Below are 25,753 nucleotides of genomic sequence, written 5' to 3' on the forward strand. Positions count from 1 at the left end.
ATATCAAGGATGGCGTTAAAATTATCGTCGGTTTAGCAGCAGAAAACTGCAGCTAAAGCAGCGATAATGGGCTTGATAATATGCCCTGGAGAATTCCAATAGAAGCCCATGTTCACACCACAACATGGACTTCTATTGGAATTCACAAGGGCATATTATCAAGCCCATTATCGCCGCTTTTTTCTGCTGCTAAACCGGCGATAATTTTTAACGCCGTCCTTGATAATATGCCCCTTAGGGTGCTGCCCTGCGTTGTGTGACAGAGTCATACATCTGCCCCTTGTTTTTTCACTTTCATTGTTGTAGGTATATGTCAACAAATCAGTATGATCCCCACAAATAGATCATGAAAGTATTGGGATGTTTAATGAGTGCCCTTTCAGACCTTATTGCTTTTTTTTACAGCAAATTTCAGTACAAATTGGACAATAAAATGAACAATTTGACCCTATTTGTTTCAAAATGTTAGAGGGGCACCCCCTAACCCCCTTTGAGTAAGGGAGGCCCGGTCGATTTGATCATTCACTTCCATACTGCTTTGGATATGGCGAGAGCAGGTGGTGCAGTGCTAAGAGTGGAAGTGAGTGGTGACCGCGGTGGAAGTGCGCGTGGCTTCATGAGAAAAATCCACACTTATATTTTATGTATTTGTTTGACAAATTAAACACTATCTGAAAAAAAGACTTTTCTTCTGAAACATGCTCTTAGAAGAGAGGCTGTGAACATATTGGCAGAGGACTGTAAATCAGTTTTTAAAGCCAAAAAGTCTAAATAGCATCCTTACAATTACAGGATGCAAAAAGAAAAAGGGTCAAGTATTCTCGCAGGTAGATCATAACACTCTTATAAAATAAAAAGAGCAATTAATTCAAAAACACTGTAAACACTGCTGAAGATGACAAACCGCTTTTAATATGTACCAGCTCTACTGAAAAGAAAAATGCCTTTTTAAAGTGTGTTTCCCCCATTTTAATGAACTGCCTTTGAAATCTCTAAGTGCAGCGCTTGCAGAGAGTGAAAGACACTTTTTGTCTTTTCGGCTTATTTTTATCTGCCTCCTTAGTTTAAAAATCCCGCATTTCAATATCTGAGAAACTATGGCTTTTATGAGCCGATAAGACTTCATATGAAAGCTTCCTGTCTGTTCCAGATAACTTCAAAGAAAGATTTTCTCGAATATAGTAAGCAGGATCAAGTGCGTGCTCTCATTCAAAGTGATGTACTTGCACTTTGCTCTGCTTACAGTCTTCTTTGAGGCACCCCAATTCAATTGACCATTATTAATTTACCCTGCTTTGCAAACTGTTTGTAAACTCATTTGATAGGTGGCTGTATTCGGAAACGCAAGGATGTCTGCTTATGCTCAGATAACGAAAATATTTCTTAAACAAGCACTGGCAAAGCCAATGCATCTGGCTTTAATGTTTCTGCGCAAGTAAACACAGGCATGAATAAATGCACTCAGACTAAGGCCCAGATTTAACAAGAGTTGACGCAACGCAGGGCAGCGAGTAACGTTTCGGCTTTTCATTAACTGGAGTAAGCAGAACTGTTCCATATCTTGAAAGAAATTGTGTAGTTCTGCTCTCTCCATACGCTGGCTCAGTTTGGGCTGCCTAGCGCGAGTGGGTCATACTTGCATTGCAATCAGGGTAGTTCTTTGTGGAGGAAGCGGTAAGTTGCTGTAGAAAATATATCCTTTGAGGCGCTTTCCTTTTTGTATGTGCACTGCATATTTCTCATTTCACCAGACTCAGACAAGCACACCCCTTTACTCTTTGAATGTGCACTGCATACTTCTCCTCATTACACCAGCCCCGGACAGGCACACCCCCTTTACTCTTTGAATGTGCACTGCATACTTCTCCTCATTACACCAGCCCCGGACAGGCACACCCCCTTTACTCTTTGAATTGCACTGCATATTTCTCCTCATTACACCAGCCTCAGACAAGCACACCCCCTTTACTATTTGAATGTGCACTGCATACTTATCCTCATTACACCAGGCCCAAACAGGCACACCCCCTTTACTCTTTGAATGTGCACTGCATATTTCTCCTCATTACACCAGCCTCAGACAGGCAGACCCTTTAGGGGCAAACCCTGAGCTACATCTCTGTGTGTAAAAATCCATGGGTGGATGCATGGGAAAGGCCATGCAGCACCGCCCATAGACAGTCTACCTGATACAAAGTAGAGCAAGGCAGCACAATTACATTTGTGTGGCTGTGTAAATACTTAAAAAGGATTTTGTATTGGGCTGTGTAAAAAAAGTGATGCAACCCAAAAGCAAACTCTTTGCTTAATCTGGGCTTAACTCTGCAACCTAACTCTTTCTGTGCTTCACATTTTTGATACTGGCTTTCATTTTCCAAGCTTGTTGTGCTAATGCAATGTGTGAGAAATTGGGTTATTGGTTGAAGGGGGGGCGGGGGGCCCTGGATCAAGCAACATTAAATGTAATAAGGCAACCCAATTTTATCTTGTGGGAGACGTAAACCTCACAGTATTGAAACACAAACTTAGGAGCTTTTCACTACCAGGCACGTCAAACTGAAAAGTACATGCCCAAACCTTTAATTGCTATGCACCCTGCCCTATAGGGTATCTAGGGCCTACCATAAGGTGGACTTCTATGCAATCAAAGGGGATTTTGAGGCTTGGCAATGTGGCTATATTGCCAAGTCGAATTGGCTGTTTAAAATTGCATTCAGGCTGCAGTAGCAGCCCTAGGACATGTTTTGAGGGGTTACTCAATTGGGTGGCATAAGGAGTTCTGCAGACCCATTAATAACATGTAATTTACCGGCCCTGGATATATGACATACCACTTTACTAGGGACTTATAAGTAAATTAGATATGCCATATCGGTGAAAGCCAATCTTACCAAGCTTTAGGGAGAGACTACAAGTTCTTTAGCACAGTCTAGCAGTAGTAAAGTGCACAGAGTCCTAAAGCCAGCAAAAAAGAATTTAGCAACGAAGGAGGGGGTGAAGGCAAAATGCTTGGGGGAAGACTACCCTAAGGCTGACAGGTCTAACACTATGCACCACTGCAAACTTGTGCGATGAAATATAGGGCACACATATACGGGCACAAAAAGAGAAACGTTGCACAGACACATTGTCACTAATAGTCTCTGCCCATTTTTGCACACCCATGTTAACTTGCTGTGGCATTTGCATAGCATTCCGTGTTCTGCTGGTTTAGCCTAAGAGCACTTCCAAAGAATTTGGGGGAAAACTATTCTAGTTTGATAGTTCTAATGACAATATCACCTTGCAGTACATAAACTACTTGGATTTGGTGACATTCCCAAAAATAGCTTTGGAACTTCCAAAGTCTAGGCTTTTCTTCAGAGGGGACGGGTCTTTTTAGAGGAGTGAGCGGTAAAAGGGAAAATCACTGGTTAGCATCTCAAAGCAGTGCAACCAATGAAGCTACACATCAATCCACTCGACTCTTTGATCTGAATTTAGTAGGTTTTAATTATAAATTTAGAAAAAAATCGATGTAGATCAATCTCAACATAATAATATAGAGCTACAAAAAGATCAGAATAAGTCAAAATCTCCATCAGAGAAGTACCCTATATAGTACAAAGCAAGTTACTAACTCTAAGATGATGACGCAGACGATCAGGAAAAAGAAATGAAGGTTAAATTGCATCAGATGATTCTCTTTAATAAGCATAAGCAACCTAGCTTTCCCTACAGCACCATATCAAGGGCAACCTAACTTAAACATTTGGGCAAGGTAATGATCAGGAATGAAAGAAAGAAAGAAAGAAAGAAAGAAAGAAAGAAAGAAAGAAAGAAAGAAAGGAGTCAGCCATCAAAGAACTTCATAAAAAGAACCCCATCAATGGTTCAAGTCCCATAAAGCCACTGAAGCAGAAGCATAGATCTGCTCTCTGAGGAAACCTAAGTGGATTCTCTCCCTCCCTAAGCACAGCACATAATATGAACTGCAGTGAAATTGACACTCCCACATGAATTCTTCTTTTTAAATTTTCCATAGCTCTGGCACAACAAATTACTTTCAGCACCCTTCCCATCTAGGTAAGCCACAATAATTTTCTTGTTTTTGGTCATTTCACTCCTCTCCCATGAGAACTCTTCTCCATGCTCGTACCGCGATTTCCTCGGCGGGCTCCTTCTTCTAATGCTTTGCTATCTATTAAGACAAAACTCCTTTATTCCAGCTTCTGAGGCTTATCCACACCTGCAGTGGAAACAAAATGAGACAAAACATTAAGCAGCAAAGGCTAACACAGATAAAAAAATAAGATTAAAACATGATCTTACACTGAAACAGAGAATGTTAGGCTAAGATGCAATAACGAGTATGACTCTTTACTACTTATGCAATAGATCACATTCCATGACAAAGCAGCCGTTACAACGACCGCGGGGTTACATCGCAAAGCATTACATCGAAGTCGTTACAATGACTTGAAGTAGGGGGCGCCCTGGACTTGGAACAGTATTATTTACTATTCCTACTCCAGTTTGTGCAACAGCAGGGAAGGTGTTGGATTGTTAAATCCAAGACCTTTTGCCCCCTATCGCAAGTCGTTGTAACAACTAGTAATGGAATGGTTCACGATGTAAAACAACCGCGTTGTAATGGGTTGCGATCTATCATATGCGATCTAAACACTGTTTCCTGAAATAACACATGAAGTTAAGCTAACACACACATAAGGCCGCAAAGTAACTGATGACTTTGGCTAGTGCGCTGGATTACAAATATGTGCCCATTTCTACAAAATAAAAATAAATGCAGCTTCTAATTAGCATGAATATAATGCAACAACTATGAAAGTGTCATTAAAATTATACCTGCACATGATTAATTCAGGTTATATGTATGGATTTGTCAAATACTAGTTGCACACATTCTAGTGAAAAATTTCACACTGACGCTTCATGTTAATTTCTTCTGTCACATTAATATGTGAATTGTCACATAGCTTTATTAGTTCACGTTCTAAACACATATATTTGGAATGAAGTACTTTCAGAATGCAATACTCCACTCCTTTTAGTACATTAATTATAACAGAGTATATTTGAGTGCTAGCTATGCTTGATTATCATGCACTCCTACATTATCTACATCATTTCAGATGGGATCAAGTTTCTACTTCTTCAGAACGAACAGAGATGAAACTATGATGTCATAAAAAGCAACAGCATAAATTGGTGAGCTTTGTGGAACACTTTATTTTTGCATTAAATGGCAAGTGATAACTGTAAGGCAGGACCAGCTGAAAAAGTAGTACTACTCATTCCGAGAAACAGAGAAAGGAAGATAAATAGACATAGACCTGTAATGTATTTTTCCCTCAGAACTATTGCCAGTTCAGAAGGAGCAAGAAAGCTCCAAAAATCTATCTCTTTAGAAGCAAAAAATATTCCTAATCAGCAAATGTTAGAAGACTGTATCTTCGCCAGTGTGGGATTAACCTCCCCTTCAATTAATTTATTTAAAAAAGCCATCACAGGTTTTTATTACTATATCTCCATGTGTTGAATTGTACATGGAGTAACCAGAGGATTTCCAGTCCTGTGTAATGTTTAGGTTTCCTAGCCTACATGTTCCCGTTTCTATTTTCATCTTACTATAGGCTAAACCTTTATATGTAGTCATCAGCCATTTAAAACTTCTAACTTGTACCCCATTGTACGTTTTCTTCTAAAACTCCAAAGGCATAGTTTCCCAGGAAATTGCAAAAAAAGATTAAGAAAAACATTTATTTTCGTCTATAGATCTAGTTTTTTTTATTTTGAAACATCAATACTTTTCATTGAATACAATGACATAGCAGCCTGTTTCCACTAGTGCTGGAAACACACAGTAAGGATCCTATCAAGATAATTAGTAGACTACTGCATAGTATTAAAAAAGAGACACTTGCATACAGTGCTTCAAATTGTACTTTTAATTGCCATATATTCATATTCACAAATAAATCAACCTTCCCAACTCGTATTCTCTCTGCAACTGAGAAAAGTAAAGCACTGTTCTAAGAATATTTGCCATTCCATAGGGTAAAATATAAAAAATATGTTTTTATTACTCGTCCCCTGCATTTTCACTTTGGTCCTCCATGCTGGAAACGGGGCAACATGGCATACAGGAGAAGAACAAAGAGGTGAAGCAAATGGCATAGCAAAACAGGTGAAGTAAATGGAGAAGGAAGATAGAGATGAGGCAGACAGATATGTCCATTAGGTGCATGGAGAAGATAAAAGTGAAATGTAATTTAACCAGACAGAATTATATTTAAAGGTTAAACGAAACGAGGTAGAGGGTAGCAGAGAAAAAGATACATGACTTAGGAGAGGTTTTAAAGTAAGACAGATCAAGGTAGAGCTAGGAAGAAGAAAATGTATAAATTGTGGTGCACCAAACTCACTTCCCCATAACTAATATTTAGTAGATCAGCAACACCTGCTTCTGCAATCGGACAAAGGCTTATTTGCCAAGGGCTGCCAGAAAATAGAGGACCAAATCAGTAGCGTAACATTGGCCCCGTGGTGCTGGGGGAGGCCAAGCTCCAGGAAGTCCCCTCTGGCACTGTGATCGGGCGGCGGGACCCTGGCCTGTGAGCTGCTGACAGGAGGGTGGGCCTCCATGTACTTTTGCAGCGGGTCTCTCACATTTCCTTACACCACTGGTCAGAGTGGGGTTCAACAAGAATAGACACACTGGAGTGTGCTGATCAGGCAAGGGTAAGAAGGGGCTTTATAAATTAGCACTACAGAGCTGATTCTGCTGCCGTTGGGCACCATGGAGAACATTACAATTGTGCTGATCCAGGTTGAATCTGAGCTTTACACCACAGAAAAAATTACAAGGTTGATGCCAACAACCAGCTTTTTAAAGTCATCTCCATCTAGCCACCTGCATTAATTACACCTTTGTTGAACATGTAACAAAATGGGTGATACATTTAACACCAGTTCACTACCAATGGCGTCTGTAATTCTTGTAGTGGTAACAGCAGGAGCAAGTCAGAGTGGTAACAGCATATTGTAATGAAACACCTTACCCAAACCCACCTGTGAAGCCAGATAGACGAGCACTGAAGTTTGTTGCATGTGAAGCCTGAAATTGACTATTTTATGAGCACCGATGTGTATTGGACAAATATATAAGTAGTAACGAAGCCGATATGTTTGTTGAAGAAGTTTTATTGTTGGCTACATGGTTAGTGGAGCCATCAAACACAACAGCTCCAGCAGACACAGCTCCCAACAAAGTCAAACAAATACACTCCTTCTGTATCTAGGTAACAGGCAACATTCTGGAATAACCTAACCCACTTTAAGTTAAAGAGACACATACTACAATAAGGTTAACAGAGTACTACACATCTTCTCTTCTTCCCCAAAAAATAAAAACCGCAAAAATAAAATGAGGAAGAGAAAACAAACTGGCAACTTTAACTATTTACAATCTGTATTTGGCAGGCTTAACAATGATTCTAGAACTCCTTCTGAGGCAAACTTGTTGGGAACCCACATCCCTGCACAGGGCATTGCTGTTCTCACGCCTCAGGAATACGCCCCTTAGAGCATACCTTAACCACTTTGTTGAGATTCCACCAGTGACCCCATCAACCATTGCTGCATTCCCGACAATTCTTAGAACTTTTACTGGATCACCAAATTTACTCTCTAATTTTGATCATATATCCAACCTCAAGTGGAGCGATTTTGACTCCTTCTTAACCTCATACCACTCTTTCTGTTTACCTTGAGTAAGAGACGTATCCTCTCTCACAATGAACATTAACTTACAGACATCTGATTCAGACTTTATCCATTTTGACATTCACCCTGGTCTAAAATTGGTGTTGGCCTTCCACCCTCTCATAAGCTCAAAAGGTGATATCTTTGTGGAGGAATGTGGCGTTGTTCTGAAAAATTGAACCATACTTTCTAAGGTATACGCACGTCATAGTTTCCTGCTCTGGCCCATCTGACATACTCCCCCACCACATGGTTCATCCTCTCCACAAAACTATTAGTTTGAGGGTGATACAGAGAACTCCTCACATTCTTTACCCCAGAATCAATCAGAAATTATTGAAACTCAGTGCTCACAAACTGTTTCACATTATCTGAGACTAAGACTTCAGGAAACCATTCTCTCAACCTTGCTCAGAAACTCCATAACACTCTTAGTATTAGCCTCTTTCACTAACTTCACTTCTGGCCATTTGGACGCATTGTCTATGAGAACCAAAATGAACCTGCAAACGCCAAGGAGAATATGAAAGGGTCCCATCACATCGATACCTAACTTCATCCACGGACTTTGCGGACATTCAATAGACATTACAGTAGGAGTAGACGCCTTGAGACTCTTGTCCACAGCCGCAACCACACACAGCAACCAGTAACTTGCTCCTCAATTTCAGTGTCCATACCTGGTCACCAATAGATAACTCAGATGCCGTGTTTGCTAAGAGTGGACCCTAGATGCCCTTCATGAGCTCTTTGGATAATGCAGTTGTGGAACACATGTGGAGGAACAAACTTGTCAGCTCTCAAAAGTAAACCATCTTCAAGAGAAAGTTTACTCTCCACATTCCAAAGAAGGTTGGAGGGATAATGATAGAGCCTTTTCCCTGGGTCATCCATTCTTCACAAAAGAACACATTTCTTGTAACACAGAGCCATTTTGATAATCTCGCCTCCATTCATCTTCCTTACCTTGGTTCAACATTTGTGTTTCCAGAACCGCCACCAGACAATCATCACAATCTTCACTAATGAGATCGCCAAACTTGACCTCATCCTGTTCATTGGACTCAGCGGGGCACCGTGATCGAAAATCCACTCTCCTATTTTTCCCTCCTGATATGTGTCTTACTTCAAATTGGTATTGTATAAGTCTAGTGACCATTCTTAGTATCCTAGGAGTAGAGCACGTGTTCATACTCCCACCAAAAACAATCACGGAAGTTTTATGATCAGTCTCCAGGAGGAACCGTTTACCCCAAATGTATGAACAAAATTTCTCAATTGCCCAAGTGCATGCCAGAAGCTCTTTCTTGATGACAGAATACTGTAGTTCAGCAGCTCTTAACTCCCTGGAAGCAAAACCCACAGTATGCTCAACACCATCCTCTATCTGTGTCAAAGTGGCCTACAGCCCTACCTATCTGGTGTTCACCGTGACACAAGAAGAGAGACTCAGAATAAAAGGTTGGAGGGCAGAACGGTTCTCTAACGTTGCCTTGACTAAATTAAGAGCTGTCACACATTCCTCACACCACTCAAATCTCTCTCCCTTTTTGAGTAGACTACTGATGGGCCGCACTACAGACGCAAAATTAGGAAGAAACCTAGAGTAGTACTCGCACAGGCCCAGTAGGGATTTCACACCAATGTGGTCCACAAGTACAGGGACATTAACAGTGGCCTCGAACAGCACTGATCTGGGACTGACTCCATCCTGTGATACAACATGTCCCAGATATTCAACCTTTGTGCAAAAAAAGTCCATTTTCCTGCTTTCAACACTACCCCATACTCTTACAACAGGCTTAACACTTTGTGAAGGACAACATCATGGGAATTAGCATCTTTGGCGAATGTGAGAACGTCATCCTGAAATACCAAAACACCTTCCACCTTCTTGAGAATATTGCCCATGAGTCTCTGAAATACTGAAGCCTCAGACGCCAACCCAAAAGGCATATGACAGTATTAGACCAGAGATGATACAAAAGCAATTAAGTGACGAGACACAGGATGCAGTTCCACCAGATGATATGCACTAGCCAGATCAAGTTTAGAAAAGAACTTAGCTCCCTTCGTAAATGCAAACAAATCGCTGATCTTGGGCAGAGGATGAGATTCTATCCAAATTTCTATGTTGAGTGACTTCAAATCAACACAGTCCCTAAGCTCTCCATCCTTTTTTCGAGCTACTACTAAGGGAGAAAGCCACAAGGATGACTCAGTAGGTTCTATGTTGCCCATCCCACAATGATTCTTCAATTCCTTCTCTAAATCCTCTATTACACTATAGGGTATACCCCTGAAATTGTTTAATGGGCACAACTCCCTCTTTTACGACGATCCTGTGTTTAAAACCCTGTATCTTGCCTCAATCACTCCCAAAAACACATGGAAATCTGTTCTTCCATACATGTCCTTCATCAACCAACACTTGCTCCTCAGCACGTGGCCTCAAGATCATCCCAAATAATCCTTGATGAAACCAGCCGAGGATGTTTAGACCTTTCCCTGCAATGTAAACTTTCCGTCTGATTCTCGTCCCCTTGAATGTCAACTATTCTTCAAAGAAACCCATCAACTCGATCCTGTGTCCCTCATACAACACAGTCAAACGGTCAGGGTAAGATAACGGTTGTGAACATTTCCATATTTCCTCAAACTATCTTTGTGTAATCTTAGTAATTTTTGCCCCGAGTCTACAAGTGAATTGACAGTGTGGTTTCCTACCCCTACATCCACAATGGGATCCACACACTGCGAAGGATCACCTTCAACAACATCTTGGGCAGAGGCATGGTTGATATAATTTGCATTCTCATCATCGCCATTCCTAACAACTGAACCGACTTCGGCATCAGAATCATCATCAAACTCCACAGCAAATGCAGTAGGTTTTTTGGGGCCCCTTTTATTAAGACAGACGTGGCGAAATGGTCTATCCTTTTGCAGTAATTACACACAATGTTGATAACCGGACACCTAGCTCCCTTGAGATGTGGGGAATTGCCACATCTGAAACATATGTTCCCACCATTCACACCATTAGTGACTACATTTTCAGATCTGGGGGATCTAGAGGCTACATTAGCGTGACTCTGCCCAGACTTTGCTTGCTGTTTCCGAACCTGTTGTATGTTGACCACATTAGCAGCATCCATAACTCTATTATCTATTTCCTTCAACAAGACCATCGAGATCTCTATACTTTTTGCCACTTTGATTGTCTCATCCAACGATGGATCACCCATACTTCACAATTTTTGCCTAATGTTTTTATCCTTGCACTGACAAACAAACTGATCCCTAATCAGTTGATCGTGAAGTTCTCAAATTTACAATCAGCTGCCAGCCTACATAAGGCTGACAGATAGGAATCTATATACTCTGTATCACTTTGCTTCCTTTAAAAGAACGTATGTCTGAGTACCATTAGGCTGGGTTGCTTGTCAAACCTGCTCTTGAGTTTCAAAACAGTCTCTCTGTATTCATCTGTTCCCTCACTCTCTTGTTGCGATAACCGAGGTAGATACTTGAATGTGGATCTGCCTTCGAACCCCAAAGCGTGAAGTTACAAGCATTTCATCCTGTCTGCACAGAATCTTGAGGCACTAATTGCACCCAAGTATGTTTCAAAAGCCTCATGCCAAATATCCCATCTAACCGGTGACTCTCCGGAAGAGTCCAAGAAGACGGGTGGAGGACTTACAGCTTGCATAGTGCACATTCTACGATGACATGAGGAGAAAAGTCTTTATTCTGATGAAAACTCTAGCAGAAGATGATGAAAGAATAAAATATGTGACAAGAATAGTAGCACCAAAAGAAACAAATACCTAAGATGTGTTAATGTTAAGAGAATAAACAATTACAATAGGAAAATGTGAGACTTTTCAGGAGAGCACAAGATGAAAAAGTAGCACTCATGATATGTGAGCCATGTGAGGTGTGCACATCACCGTGTTGCAGCAGATGAAAAACAAGCACACAGTATAGGAAAATGTGAGACTTGTCCTGTGAGCAACAAGAGTGCTACTGTTTCAGTAGCACTCATAGCTTGTGAGACAGAAAACGAGCACACAATAACCTTTATTTCTTTATATGATCTCTTTTTGTTATTATTACTAGTACGCTCAAACCACCAACCGTGGCAAGCTTCGTGAGGTGTGCGCATCACCGTAATCCAGTAGACAAGGACACAGGGTTATTGGCATTCCATTGTCGATGTGACAGAAACTTGCACGTGTACGTGGAATGAAGTTTCAAAGATTAGAAAAAAATGGTGGCTTCCGATGCAGTACATACTATGAACACGAAGTATACAAGGTACAGCGTACTGCTTATGAAGGCAATGGAAAACTTCTCAACAGGTTAATACGGCCATCACGTCAAAGTGTAACATAGCATCTGACGTGGTGGTCACTATGACTGCAGATATGAAGAGCAGTAAATGGAGAGAGCCCAGAGTGAAGTGCAGCGTTGTGTTCCAGAAGGTAGGCAACAATGCACGTACCTAAAAGTGCCCGAGCCGAGTAGCATAAGGCAAGGCGTAAGCGAGGCAGTTGCGGAGTAACAATAAAAAAACAAAAATGAAAACCCCCAAAAATGCAGGTAGTGACTCCTTGAAGAAACAAAAAACGTCCTTCCTCGTATGAGAGTAGAGGTGGCACTCAGCTTATGAAACAAGGCTGCAAATCTCTTTTCCAGGAGTCGACGTACTCGAGAGTTTTGACTCATAGATCAGGTGGCATGCATGAGTTCTACCATGTTGCCGGAATCGTCACCAATAATTTTGTAGTAACAAAGCCGATATGTTTGGTGAAGAAGCTTTATCGTTGGCCACATGGTTGGTGGAGCCATCAAACACAACGGCTCCTGCAGACACAGCTCCCCAAAAAGTCAAACAAATACATTCCATCTGTATCTAGGTAACAGGAAACATTCTAGAATACTTAATCCACTTCAATTTAAAGGGACACATACTACATTAAAGTTTACAGAGTACTACAGTATATATCTTCAAAATTATTTTGACAAGTCTTAAAATGTCAAAATACCTGAATCAGACTCCTCAGTGGGGCTAAAGGGGACAGACTCAAAGCCACACTGTATTTGTATTTTGTATAGTGTAGGGAATGCTGACAGAAAAATTGCCAGACAGCTAAATATGTTGATATCTATACAAGAAAAAGTAAAAGGCTATGTTGACTTTTAATATCTTGCGAACCACACACCATTTGGTGGAGGAAGGCAAACGTAAAATTATGATAACCGTGGTGGGCCAAATCATTTATATTGTTTTTCTCATTATATCAAATTAATTTGACTTTCTGTAACAAAACAAAAAGATGTTTACAGTGTCCCTGGATGGTTGGCAATCTAATCCCATTAAGTAGGAAGACTTTACATAGATACTGATGGCGGGTAACGATCAACAGTTATATTTAGTCTGATCATGTGCGTACTGCAACACTATAGACCTTACTTGGGGTTTTTGTTCTCGCCACTTCCTCTGAAAGGCCGTTGCATGTATTTGTCATCACTTTTTTTTAAAGCTGTCGATCCTTCTAACTTTTTAGTCTCCCAGAAGACAACCAATATTAGAACCCTAGTTTGGAGAGCAATATTTGAGCTTTGATGCCTTTGAGGTATGTAATTATTTCCATTACCCCTCTTCTTTTTGAGACAATACAGATTTGAGTTCTTGAATACTACTTCATAATACTTCTTTTGGTTCTGACCATGAGTAATTTCAGCAGCTCTTGGAGGAGTTTTCTTTATTTTAGCTCCCTCATCTTACAGATCCAACCAGGAGAACTAGACGCAGTGCAAAGTCACAATATTGCTTCAAGAAATTGTGTCTAATATCTAATTGTATACTTGCTTGTGGTGGACAGATGAGAGGAAGGTGCAGTCTGTCGCAATGGCCTACTTTGTCTCCGTTGCTGACATACTCCTCCAATGGTCCAATGTAGTAAGGGCCTCAGAGATTTGCTATTTGACTCCTCACTGGATTTAGATTGGGTGGTCGAAGGGCCAGTTTTTATTTTCACAAAATGGCATAAAAACCTGGCAGTAGGTGAAAGTAAAAACTTTTAAATGACCTCCACTCCATGGAAGAAAACATGGCCATTATTTTTTTATTTTCAGAAAGAAAATCTAGCTTTGGGATTTTGTTTTTGAAAATAAATAAAATGCATTAAAAGTGTGCCGAAGGCACCATCATGTTGCAATGGTGCAAACTTTCAATACATTGAGAGGAACTCTGCCAATGGTCAGAGATGTTTGCTGGGCTAACAGACATCTCTAAATGTTGGTGCAGTTATTTCCAACTCTAAATCAGACCATTAGTTTCCCCCAATGTCTAACACAATATACGAGGCAGTTTATATTGAATTATCTCCATCAGACATACTTGCTGATCAATTACTTTTGTAAGGGTGGCTGCTCCACCCCAATCCTTGAAGGACTCAACTGGATTTGACAGAGGGTGAGGTGACTCCACTGGTGGCATGCCAACTATTTATGGTAAACGAATCAGGGTGGCTAGACCAGGGAAAATATTACCAAAGGGCAGTTCAATAGCAATGGGTGTTTGCACCCTTCCATCCACCCACAAGGCATTTTGGTGTTACAGAAGTGGCCAGCAATGATTGTAGGACCCTTTTAGTAACACAGATTGCACTGGCACACATGGTGTCAATCAGCTAGAACCCCTTTAACTAATGTGCTCCAACCATGGCAAGCACAAGTTAGTGGCTGCGCTGTGGGCAGCTCATTTACTGTGATAGGGTGCACTGTCCCAGTCTGTGTCTGGCACACATTTAAAGGTGCAAGGTGGCACAGACATGGGCAATCCACTCTATATGTAATATGGGCCCAGATGGGCAACCTGTTGAGTTCCCTGACCCCTTCAACCTCACTTATAGTTGAGGTATATCTTTCCCTTTCCTACTTGGGAAACAGATTCACTCCTGACCTTAACAGGAGCAAATTAATCACTGTTTCCAGTATGGCAGTGGATTTTGAGAAAGTTTGCAAGTACCCACAGCTAAGTACATTTGCAGGTGTTACCAAAATTTCCAGGGAATTCCAACATGGTAATGCCCACTCTCTGTCTCTGGGAAAAGATTTACGTATGCGTGAATTTCTTTCTTTCAGTGTTCTTATCCACATTTTATGAATCACTAACATGGCCTTACACTTGTAAAAAAGGATGTGACTGTTTTGCTTACATGACTGTCTGTTACTGTCATAAAGTAAATAGGGCCAGTGCACAAATATTCTCATTTTTATATGTTCACATTTAAAGTTGACATCTTTTTAGATGATGACTTTTAATTCATTTTGCTGGCTTGCTTTCATGTGATAGTGTACTTAGAAATTGTTTTTGCTTACAAACACATTTCTTCATAGGCACATTATCATATATTTGTACATTTTGTCCGAGGACCAAGTAAACTGTGCAAACTGCCTTTGCATATTATTGTCTGTTCGGAAACAGCTCTGAAATGGTAGAAGCAACAATAACAGCCGGATCGGAACTCAGACGCAATGCAAATGGATCCAGCTTTTATAAGATAAAGTGGCCAAGCCTTTTTTCACTCAGAAAAGCATTTCCATGGATTTTTGTGATTGCTCGTACCTAAATTCTAGTCCAGCTGGATCTCATCATTATCCTGAGAGGGACGGTGACCTGCTCTGCACCAGACTGGATTCCGGATGAAACACACACACAGGTAAATGGGGAGTTAGACCACTCCAAGGTATCTGGCAGAACTGCATTCACTGTACGCTCCCTAGGATAGGTTGTGCTAGGTAGGATTAAAATTATATACATTCTTACAATCAATGTGATAGTTAAAATGGTTAAATTATTCATCTTTTTCACCATTCTTGTAATGCTGGTTACAATGCTCTGTTTCACATGGATCTAAATGTTTCAATAAATGTTTGAAATGCCAGTTTGTGTATTTATTGTTTCTCCCTTTGGGCATGCCTGAGGTAACAACAAAAGAGTATATCGGTGTTAGAAATGGAGGTCTCTAGTTGGCAAAGGTTTGCACCTTTATCCAAGTAGGGACCCTTCCTTTTAGTCAGGATAAAGGAGTTAAACTGCTAAAATAACCCCTGCTAACCCCCTTGGTAGCTTGGTACGAGAAGTCAGGCTTATCTTAGAGGCAGTAGGTAAAACATTTGCACATAACCAACAGTAACACAGTGTAAGCACTACAAACGGGCACCACACCAGTTTAGGAAAATGTCCAATATTTTTATATACTCAAAACCAAACCAAACCAAAACGATATAAATTCACAATATAGTACTTAGAAATCTTCAGTCATCAAAATAGACTTGAAATATAGTTCCTTGATGTCAGTAGCTCCATCTGGGACTATCACGGCATTTTGAACAACAAATCCAAACAGTTCTGGCTGACCTTGGCATCGCGGGGCAGCTACAGTGTCGGGAAGATCTTCAAAACAGTATCATTAGAAATGCAGGGCATCAGCGACCTCTTGTTGAGCCCCGAAAGGCCGGTGTCTGCAGGCATCGGTTCTGGAGGTCGGTTCCGGAGTTGTCGGGCCCTTGATGTCACACAAGTTTCAGATCGAACTCCTCACAGTTGAAGTCGGGAGCACCGGTGTCATGGGAGCGGTGCGAAGTGCAGTGGTGCAACGGGTGGTGCCCTCAGGTCGCGGTGCAGGCAGCGGGTTGGTGACGGCAACAGGTGGCGTCGCCGGTGAGACCAGGTTTGCGGTGTGGCGGTGCCCTCAGGAAACAGAGATGGTTGCTTTTCTTCTGTTGCAGCACAAAACACACAGTCCCCAGTGCTGATGGCAGAAGAACTTGAAGTGTTTGCTGTTTCTGAGACTTCTTGAACAGGGTACAAGCTCTACCTCAAGCTTTTGGAGAAACTCACAAAAAGGAAGTTGCAGAAAATTCAGTTCAGTCCTTTCACTGCCCGAGACAGAAGCAGCCACTGCAGGCCAACAGAGCAAAGCACACAGCAAAGTGTTAGTCCCTCCTCACAGCTTTTCCAGCTCTTCTTCTTGGCAGTCTTCTTGGTTCCACTTTTTCTAGTCCAAAGTCCTTTGTTCTCTGGAGGCAGAGAGTGTCTGTGCCCAGCCAGTACCAGTCCTGTCCTCCCTGGTGCAGCCTTCTGGCAGGAGGTGGAGACGGCATTGTCAGAGGCAGGCCAGGCCAGGCCCATTCAGGTGAAAGGAAATCTCATGTCACCGTGCAGGTGCATGTGTTGGGCTCCGCGCCCCTGCCTACATCGCTGTCTGCAGATATATAAGGGGCACAGAGAAAAAAAAACCTTCCTGCGAGCCCGCTCCCGGCACCACGTGGCACTGGGCATCAGCGTGCACTCATCAAACAGCGTGGCAAGGTCCTGTAGCTCAGGCGAGCCCCCCACCCACACTGCGCTTGCCCTGTGGGTGTGCAGGCCCACCAGCTCCTCACCAGTGCTACCCTCCTGCTGCACCCCCCATCTGCCACCTCACAGAGCCTGATTAGCTTGGAGCACCTCCACTGAAGCTACCGGTGAGCGTCCTGACGCCACCTGCGCCACCCCGGCTACGCCCGTGTCCACGCCAGCATGGCCACGGTTCCCCCGCTCGAGCCCTTCACCGTCACGGGGCCCCCACCCTCCCAAGCTGCGCGCTGGAAGGAATGGGTGGAGCACCTGGAGAACTTCTTCAATGCTGCAGAAATCGCGGCCCCCTGACGAAGGCCCATGCTTCTCCATCTAGGCAGGGCAGACATCCACAAGATATCCAAACGGATAAGAGAGGCCGGCCCACCCAGGAACTACGCCACGATGCGCGACGCCATTACGGCCTATTTCGAGCCATTCGCCAACCCCGACTACGAGCGTTTCCTGCTCCGCCAAGCTCGCCAGCTCCCAGAGGAATCTGTGGACGTGTTCTATGCCAGGCAGAGTGAACTAGCGAGCACCTGCACCCTCCCAGACGAGGATGACGAAGTCCGGGCCCAGTTCATTCAGGGCTGTGCGTCCTCAAAGCTGCGTGAACGGGTCCTGCAGGAACACAACATGCCAATGAGGGACATCTTAACACTCGGCCGCTCCAAAGAACTGTCAAAAGACAGGGTGGCACACATGGACCCTAAATGAGCCGCCACCGTCAAGGAAGAACCGGTGTGTGCCCTTCATACCGACGCCCAAGAATTGCGGCCACAAACCACACGGTCGAAGACAGCCATGCTCCGCAGAGCTCACGCAATCACCCCTGCGGATGGTGCGGAGGCCCTTCACCCCACGACGGAGCCTGCCCCGCGCAAGGCAAAACCTGCAGTGCCTGCGGAAAAGTAAATCACTTCTCTAAAGTGTGTCGATCTACACCGAGAAGAAGACAGATTGGCCCGCCTTGGAGAGTCCGCGCAATCGAACCACCCCCTGATGGTCCAGCGAGCAGCGACATGGATGACAATGAAGCCGATGCCGCCACTGTTCACGTGGTCAGGATGCTGAACACTCTATCGGCTGCTCAACCTGCTACGCCCATGTGCAACGTCAAGGTACAAGACCAAGCAGTGGCAGCCCTCATTGACACTGGCGCCACCATCAACCTCATGGCAGCCAGCGTCTACAGGAGTCTACCAAATCCTCCAACGCTCCGCCCTACCAGGGTACAAGTCTACACCTACGGCACCAAGGCTCAGGCTGTGTGGAGTATTCCAGGCCGATCTCTCTCACGAAGCCGCCCACCAGCAAGCCAAAGTGTATGTATCCCAAGAAGGCTCCGGGTTTCTGCTAGGCTGCAGAACTGCACAGGACCTCAACCTGATCCACTTTGCGTTCACCGTACATGCCAACAACCTGGACTACCTATTGCAAGGGTTCGAGACACTTTCTGAGGAAATTGGATGCCTGAAAGGCCCCGCTATCTGCCTATATATCGACAAGTCGGTCGCCCTGATTGCTCTCCGCCACCGGAGGATTGCTTTCCATCTGCGCACCAAAGTAGAGGCGGAGCTGCGTCTTCTTGAGAAAGCCAGAATCATTGAACGGGTGCGAGGCCCTACCCCATGGGTGTCACCCATTGTCGTCGCGAAGAAGCCAAAGCAGCCCGACGCAGTTCGCATCTGTGTGGACATGAGGGTCCCAAACTTTGGCATCAAGTGCGTGCGCCACTTGACCCGGACGGTGGACAACATCATCGGGGAACTGTCCGGTTCCAAGTGGTTTTCAAAAATGGACCTCTGCTCCGGATACCACCAGATTCCACTCCATCCCGACTCTCGCCCCATCACACATTCTACCCCCATGCAGGGCTCTGGCGCTACACTCGCCTCATTTTTGGAATCTCCAGCACTGCTGAGGTCTTCCAAGAAATAGTCAGGAATGTCCTCCAAGGACTGGACGGTGTCCTCAACGTCAGCGATGACATTCTCGTGCATGCGCCCACTCTGGAAGAGCACATCCAATGCCTCCAAGCAGTGTTCACCCGACTCCTTGACAGTGGACTCACCCTCCACCGAGAGAAGTGCGAATTCCTGAAGAGGGACATCAGTTTTTTTGATTACCACTTATCCGACAAAGGCATTGGCCCAGACCCGGACAAGGTAAAGGACATTCAAGACGCTCCAGCCCCGACGTCAGTGTCCGGAGTCCGGAGCTTCCTAGGCATGGTCAAGTATTGTGGACATTTTACCAAGTATCTATCGGACCTGACTGGTCCCCTACGAGACCTCACCAAGACCACCAGCCACTGGGTGTGGGAGGCCGAGCAAGAAGAAGCATTCCAATGGACAAAAGCTGCCCTATCGGCTGACACGACTCTGGTGTATTTCGACCCCCAGATACGAGTCCCAGCTGGTGGCAGACGCCAGCCCCACGGGCCTGGGAGCAGTTCTGGCCCAACAGCAAGCTTGTGGAGAATGGGCCCCTGTCGCCTACGCCAGCAGGATGCTCATGCCCACGGAGCAATGCTACTCTCAAATTGAAAAAGAGGCCATTGCAATCTTGTGGGGTTGTCGCCACTTCCACTTTTATCTGTACGGACACCCATTTATGGTGGTGACTGACCACAAACCACTCATTCCACTCTTTCAGGGGTCTTCATCACGTCCTCCCCCGAGAATAGAAAAGTGGGTACCACAGCTCCAAGAGTTTCAATTCACTGTGGAGTACAGACCAGGCACCCGCAACCCAGCTGACTTCCTGACCAGGCAAGCCAGACCAGTCACAGAGCCAGAAGCGGCAGAAGCGACAGCCACCGAGAAATACGTGCGGATGATCATCAAACGGTCCAGGCCCCTCCCAATCTCGCTAGAAGAAGTGGTGCAAGCAACCAAGGAAGACAACTGCCTCCAGATCACCATCCGGGCACTCTCCTCAGGAGAGTGGAAGCCTCTCCAAAACCCAGCATCGTTTCACACCACAGAAGCACAGACCACCTTGAAATTCCCTACACCAAGTGCGCCACGAACTATCAGTGTCTACCAATGGCTGCCTTCTGAGGGGCCCTCGCCTTGTCCTACCAGGGTGCCTGGCCCACCAAGCCACCCTCCTCGCATATGGAGCGCACCAAGGGATCGTGAAGTCAAAGAACCGCCTCAGGAGCAAGGTCTGGTTCCCGGGTCTCGATCAACAAGTCGAGTCGATCATCCAGCGCTGCCCGGTGTGCCTAGCTACCAGCCTTCCCAGCCGACCCGCACCAGTCATCACAGAAGCAGGTCCCAACTTCCCATGGGAAAAGGCTAGCGCGGACTTCGGCAGTCTCCCCGGAGGAAAGTATATGCTGGTAATTGTAGATGACTTTTCAAGATACCCAGAAGTCGAAATCATCTCCTCCACGGCAGCTGGAGACGTCATCCCTAAACTTGAAAAGGTCATGGCCCCCCACGGACTGATTGGGGAACTCCAAACGGATAACGGCCTGCCGTTCACCAGCGCAGAACTTTCAGACTACCTCGCGTCCCACCGAATCAAACATCGCCGGGTAGCCCCCAGATGGCTCCAGGCGAACGGAGAAGTGGAACGGCTGATGCGGACACTAAAGAAAACAATCCAAATAACCCTGGCCAACAGCCAACGGCCACGTTCTTGAGCAAGCTCTGTACCAGTTCCTTTGGGAATATCGCCTCACACCCCACTGCACCACTGGAATCTCCCCGAGCCGCCTATGTTTTGGTCATACGGTGACCGACACCATCCCACACCATCCTGTGTGTACAGAGTCCCCAAACCCTCTGAACCAGTCGCTAGCACGGCAGACGAAAACCAACCAAGATGCCTCACGGAGGAGACACGCTGCAGAGAGCACAATCACGGTGGGTGACCAAGTCCTTGTGCGAGATCGTCACCCCGGTGGGAAGTTCAGGATGCCGTTCGAGCTGGATCCATGGATAGTAACAGACGTCAAAGGCATGATGGTGACAGCTTCCCGGGGACATGAGAAAGTAACCTGGAACGTCTTTCTTCAAGAAGATCCCGGCCGATGAGTCTGAGGACTTCCCAGTGCTCGACGACTCTAACACCACGGAATTGGACACTCCATGGGAACCAGCAGAAGATAGTGATCGTCCTATGTCTGTCAGCGGAAAAGCGAGCCGGACCACTCATGCTCCGGAAGAACCCCAAGGTCAGGATTGCCGATGCGGTCAGCCAGCACAAGAGACTGGAAGTCAAGCTGAGGTGCAGTTGATCCCTTCAGCCAGGAACAGCCAGAGCCGGTACAACCTGCGGCTCCATCCTCGGCCAGCCCAGAAGTACCAGGGCTTTGTAACCCGCTGTCGACCCCTGTAAGCCAGAGCCAGAGAAGTCCAGGCAGACCAAGTAAGACTGTTCCATGAATATGTTATCTGTCAGAGACTGATGTTTACAGTTTTGAGTTATATTAGTTACGCAGTTTGGTCTGTTTATTCCTTAGGCGAAGGAGGAATGTAATGCTCCCCCTAGTGGTCCAGCCCACCCCGCAGTGTATAGTGAGGGGTGTGGCCCAGGAGGCCCCCACAACGCCACCACAGTAGGCTGGCCCAGCGTGTGCTCGGCCAGTACGTAAAGAAGGGAATAAAAGGCCCAGGGTCCTGGGCGTGAGCTAAGTACAAGTCTGGCCACTAACTGCAACACTTGTGTGCTTGTCAGTTATTTGTAGGCCCCACACTGAGGACACTACAGGTTCCATTGAGTATGTCGAGTGAGGAGAACACTGAGATAAGATTTCCTTTATAAAATGTTCTACTTTTATTTGCTTTTAAAAGACACTACAACTCTGATGCATGAATATTTCTGTTGTTTGTTGGGCAGGTGAAACGATCAATAATTTTGCTAGTTACTTCATCCCCTGCTACCTCCTGGTCCATCTCAACTGCATCCTGTTGTGCGGGCAGTGCTTCCAGGGCCAAGTAATTGATGTGCTTCAATTACTGTTGCAAAAACTTAGGGGCATATCACCAAGCTGGCGATCAAAAATTATCACCGCTTTAGCGACCGTTTTCGGACGAAAAGCGGTGATAATTTTATCGCTTAATCAGCAAGGTCACGCTAACGCGTGATTCCTTGCTTTAGCTCCCTTTCCCATAACGCCCACCTTTGCATCTCTAATGAGATGCAAAGTGGGCGTTCCGTCCCAAAATAACTGGAGAAATGTCGCTAACCGACATTTCTCCAATTACCAAGGGAATCGCTAACAGGCATAGCGATAAGAAAAGTAGCGCTAACCACAGTTACCGCTACTTTCCTTACGCCTGCTTTCACCCTGACTTAGCCATTATATCCAATGTAAGGTGGATATAATGGCTAAGTATGCCCTGCCTTATCAGCAAGCTAACGCCAAAATGTGTGAGATTATCGCTGGATTTCCAGCGATAATCTCACTTTTGGCTTTTAGCGCGAGGAATTTTATCGCTTTTGAGATAAGCGTTTCTGATAGCACGCTATCTCAGCGATACAATTCCACGATAGCCGGCGATAATTATCCTAGCGCTAAGTGCGCTTAGCGATGCTTATCGCCGGCTCTTGCTGATATGCCCCTTAGATCCACCTTATCCAATATCATGGCATATATAGTATATATTTGCTGCATAAGATATGCCTATGGCCCATTGTCTGCAAGTCCCACCCATAGATGTCAATTAGGGGCCGCCAGGGGTAGCAGCTGTGACCTCTGGCACTGCCTTTGCAACCCCTGGCCTCAGAGGTGGCAAATTCGGTACTAGGAACACAGTCAGCTTGTCCTTATTGACGTCGGTTGGGGCTTGACTCTTTGTTTTCTGAAATGTGTTTTTTATTACACTAATAGTGAACCATATTACATTATTCAATATCTGTATATTAAAAATAGCGTACAATTAGCTGGAATATAACCTTCTCTGGCAGCTGTGGTGAGTAAAAAATGCTTTTAAATATATGCTGTGTATATACTTGCAGGGGAGAGTGTGTTTACATGAGTGAGAGAGTCTGAATGTGTGTTTATGCATAAACATGTGTGTGTGTGAGTGAAGGTCAAAATGAGTGTATTGTCACTGGCACTAGCCCTGGGCTTACCGCAAGATCTGTCTCTACTAAAGAACTCTTCTATATTTTGGCAATCATGTCATTTCCTCTGGATCTTGGCTGTGGCCGGCTTTTCATTTGCTGCTAGATCTTGAACCACTGTAATACGGTCTGAATCTTTATTTTTAATATCTAACATGGCCCCTGGTGGATGGTATGTATTACCTACATTTGTTATAATAATAATAATCCACATTTATAAAGCGCAAACAATCACCCGTAAGGGTCTCTAGGCGCTGGGGGATGTTGGGAAGATTAAGCAAGCTATTGCCCAGAGTCACATGGTCCTGTGCTAATCTGCCTCCGGCGCCGGGGATTGAACCGTGATCCCCAGACCCAGTCGCCCTGGCCGCAGCGCCACACCTCTTCCCATTATGGTAATGTTATGTGCTGTTCCAACATCTGCAGGGGTAGGTTTCTCAGTTGCTCTTTACATACAGTCTTTGCACTGCTAATGATATTGTGCAAATGTTCAATACAGTTGTTTGTGCCTGTGATGAGCACATCAGTCGAGGTAGCAGCTAAGTTAAGACAACATACAATTCATATACACTGACATGAAATGGTATGCATTATTGTAGCAAGCTGAGAAAGTGACATATTGGAATACATTATAAATACTTCCTCAAATGAGACCATAAGATAATTAAGGATAATTGAGGAAGATGTAGTCCCGTCAGAATGGGTTGGATGATTATGGAGGAAATCTTGCCATTTCAGTACTCTATTATCTTTTATATTTTCCCCCCTAAAAGATCCACATACATCTGCAGTTGATGGGACAACCTATATCAGGTCATCTGTGGCATCTGCAGCAGCTCCTCTCTGTGCAGGTAAAAACTGCAATTAGTGGGAGTAAATACTCTGAAAGTTGGTGGGCCCAAGGGGTGCTGTGTCATTAGTGGACAGCTTGGGAGCATGTTGTTGGAGGAAACCACGAAAGGGCAGAGAACAACTCTAATATGGGTACATGGATTCCAAAAAAATGCAAGGCGAAGCTCACGTTCAGGGTTGGATGGTGCTGTGTGGCAACATAAACAACCTAGAGAGTCAGGTGTTTTGGGCGATAGGTGGGTAAGCCATGGATCATGCAAGGGCTACTCGCTAATTTGCTTGTGTGGGCTCCCAATGCATGGGAGTGTGTACTGCTGGCGAGTCAAATGGCCACACGGAGTCATAAGTGAACTGTTCACTTGTGGACACTGTGTGGCCATTTGCTGCAGTGGGAATGGTTCCAAACACAAAGAGTGTTGTCAATTCTGAAGCTCCCCAGCTTTTTAAAGAAGTTGTGACATTATTAGGTTCTATATTTAGCACAACCCTATGATGATCATAGACACCAAGACTTGTGCTTGAAGGCTATGTCTGGGTCGATGAGCCTGTGGTCACATGTAAGACAAGGTCTTGAAGGTGCTCTTCTTCATGGGTAGAGGTAGAGATAATCCAGGGAACCCTAATGTCTTGCATCAATAACAGTTCATGACATAAAAAATGAATGGATAGAAAGAGTCAGTTCAGTCATTCTCCTCAGGAAGAAGGAGCTTCGAATTGCCTTGCGGTGCAATTCCACACGCATAAACAATGCGTTTAGGCACTTGGAGTGACACACTGTTAGATGGTGGGCAGATTGAACATGAAAACTCAAAGCATGTTAAGGTTTGATGTTGGATGAGTTTCAAATCACTGCTTATTTCCACCTCTACTCTTCATGAAAATCTTGTGATTTAATGTGGGCAGGTCTTCTAGCAGGGTGGATACCTCATTAAAAATGCCAGGTCTCTGCACCAAGGGTATCCTTCTCCTCTGTCGTGTCTCTGTCATGTCTCAGATGTGTATTTGGCAGCTGCATTACATGTATAAGACTGATGTTAATGGTGTCATGTCATGTCCAGGGCTGGAGGCACTTATTCTTGTAGTTATTTGTGGTCTAAGGTGCTCTGTAGGGTGATTGTGTTTGGGAGGAAGTTCATTTGTATTTTGATAAGCCTTTTTTCCATTTCAGCAATATTTATTTTAATGAATTATTACTAAGCATCATAAGAGAAAACAATGCACGGTACATCAGCCTGCAAGCTCCTTGTCATAATAAAATCCCCAGACTACCTGTGCAGCTGTCTACTCCTCACTAGTGTTTCCTTTGTTCCTGAAGTTTACCTGCACTTTCCCCATTTTCCTTCGTTTGTGATGCCACAAAATTTCAAGAGACTCTCCAGCAGCAGAGCATGTTCTCCACAGAGATATCCATGTTGTTCACAAATATAGGGAAGGGGCTAAATTAGACTCTCTATTTGTAGGACTCAAGGTGCTGGTCACAACAGCGCTTTTGCCCAAGTCCTGAGTAGAGATGGCATTATATAAGTGCAGCAGCACTACCCTGTTGTAATTCTGGTTCTATGTAGGAAACAGTCTTTTGTCTTTATTTATTTAATTAATGGAAAGTTCAAGAGCATGATATGGATTGCA

The sequence above is a fragment of the Triturus cristatus genome, chromosome 6, assembly GCF_964204655.1.
Source record: "Triturus cristatus chromosome 6, aTriCri1.1, whole genome shotgun sequence".
Classification (NCBI taxonomy): Eukaryota; Metazoa; Chordata; class Amphibia; order Caudata; family Salamandridae; genus Triturus; species Triturus cristatus.